This window comes from Cyprinodon variegatus, unplaced genomic scaffold (genome assembly GCF_000732505.1).
Source record: "Cyprinodon variegatus isolate N-32 unplaced genomic scaffold, C_variegatus-1.0 Scaffold47, whole genome shotgun sequence".
NCBI lineage: Eukaryota > Metazoa > Chordata > Actinopteri > Cyprinodontiformes > Cyprinodontidae > Cyprinodon > Cyprinodon variegatus.
Window position 1 is genome coordinate 405,551 of NW_015150500.1, and position 2,530 is coordinate 408,080.

The window sequence follows — 2,530 nt, forward strand, 5'->3', positions numbered from 1 at the left end:
TTCAGAAGCACCAAAGTACACTGTTGCAATTTTTACTGTTGCACCTTATGCAGTACAAAATGTTCAAAAAGCCCTAAAGAATATAGATTTGTAAACCCTACTTTCTAAAATTGTCATCTGATTGTATTGTGAAGTAACCTTTATCTGCTTTATCAAATGCAGAGTTATTACAGCATAGTTTTTGCTGTATTGCATAGAGCTTTAGGCGTCCTTGGACTTAATGAAGCACTATACAAAAACAGACCATTTACTATTTTACCGCCGACAACCAAACGAAAACCACATCCAGTTACAAACAACCTGGTTTGGTTTAATTTCAGTTCAAATCTATTGAATCGCCACAAAACAACTGCATTCACATCTGATCACTTCTACAGAATTCTGGTTCTTTAATATTGTAAATATGTAGGGGTTTTGGGCACGCCCAGCTCACTGCATTATGTTAATGACTTTGCAGCAATTTCTACATGCTGTGATGAAAAACTCAATTTAAATCAGATGAAACCTTTACAAGGTTTACAATCACCTTGAGAGACTAACTGCTTGAACCAAATGAAGGTTGAAAGGACAGAAGGTAGGAATAGAACCAGTGAACCTGGGGTACTTTTCATAAGATTGAAGAGAAAAAGGCACACAGTTGGCAGCAATAATTTCATCTTAGACTCTATCTGAGAGAGGGATGCAGATTAACAGTATAACTGTGCCAGGAATACTTTCTATGGAAACAGAAAAGAAAGACAACAGAAACTCAATAGTCCTTCTTCAGTGTCCAATAGAAACATCCATCCATCCATTTTCTCCCGCTCAGTCCTTGTCAGGATCACGTTGGGGTCGGTGCCTATCTCCGGCAGTCTACAGGCGAGAGGCAGGGCACACCTGGACAGGTCGCCATTCTGTGGCAGGGCACCTATAGAAACTTGTCAAATAAAGTCTAAAAAGGCTTAAAATATTTATGGACATTCACAAACTTCTGACCGTGACTTCATTAAATGCAGAAAGAACAAAAAACAACAAAAAAACAGAAAAAGAGGAGCCATTCAAAACTGAACTTTTTTTTCTAGCTGTGGTCAATGATGACACATTGTTCCAATCTGTCAAATAAAGAACAGATAGGAAAGAAGGAGTGTGAAGAGGGAGGTGTGGACAGTCAGTAAGACAACAGAAGATCCAGGGGCGGTTAGTCTGCTGTGAAGAGCACCATCAGCAGAAACAGTTTGCCTGTGTCAGTAAGCAACTTTACTTATCTTAAAGGGAAACACCATTTTTTTTACATTGGTTTCTTGATTTTATGTTATTACATCATGTTCTACTCACCCATATGAGTTTTGTGTCATTTAAAGCTGTTCTGAAGATATTCCATTAGGTTATATCCAAATAATGTCTTCCTAGTCTTCCTATGTGCAACGACTTGAAGGCACAAACTAAACCGTTCATAATTTATTCTTTATGGTACGCCAGCATTCATAACATGTAGGCGAATCACTGTCCCTCAGACATCCGTGGTTATATTTTTTGTATTTATATATTTTTTAAAACAAAGCGGAGTGTGTATAACGTCAGACGTTACTTGGATATTACAAAATTGAATGTCATCAGAACAGCTCCAAATGACACAAGCTTCATATGGGTGAGTAGAACATGATGTAATAATGTAAAATCAAGGGGCCAATGTAAAAAAAAAAAAAAAAAAAAAAACGGTTTTCCCCTTTAATTACAGAATATTCAAAACATTCAACAGTGAAACAATTAAAATGCATGGCATCATGAAGGTTAAGCTGTTTAATGTTGCTCTCAATTCTCACTAGGAGAGCTCGGTGGGATTGCCAGTTATTTCTAATGTTGCCATGGTGCTTAGCATTAAAATGTTCCTTTCAGGTTAATTAATTAGAGTAAAAGCTTGAATTGTGTTTCTCCCCCCTTCATCTTGATGTTTTTCTGCAGTGATGGAGTCAGAATGATACTGAGATATGACTGCAGTGGACACCCAGAAACCACTGATGTGAGCTTTAATCCGAGGTGCTGTTAATTATTGATCTGTGGGCCCTGCTGGCTCTAATGAACCTCTGCTGCAGCAATAGCAGCAGTCCAGAGGGAGACGCTATGACAGGCAGTTTTATAACAGTGTTAAATGGTTTCCTCTTCTCACAACTAAAATAAGTCATTCATTTTTAACAGAATCACCTTTCTATATGTTTTCCAGTTAAATAGTCTGTAATCTAGCATAGATAAAACATAGACATCTAAAATATCTCTGTTCTGCTAATACATGAGAAAGACACTTTCATAGCTTTCCTTCTATTTCCAGTATTAATTTAGGATCATATATATCATGCATGATTTAAATCACTCTAATTATTTTCATGGTAATTCAAACTTACTACCATAATTGCAACAAATGTGATGTTATCTTTTAACATTATTTTATTTTATTATTATTTAGGTTTAAGGTTGATCAGAAAGTGTTCCATACATTTCTAATTAGAAAACTAAGATTTTCTGTTTTTCTTGTATAAAAACACATTATAATGTG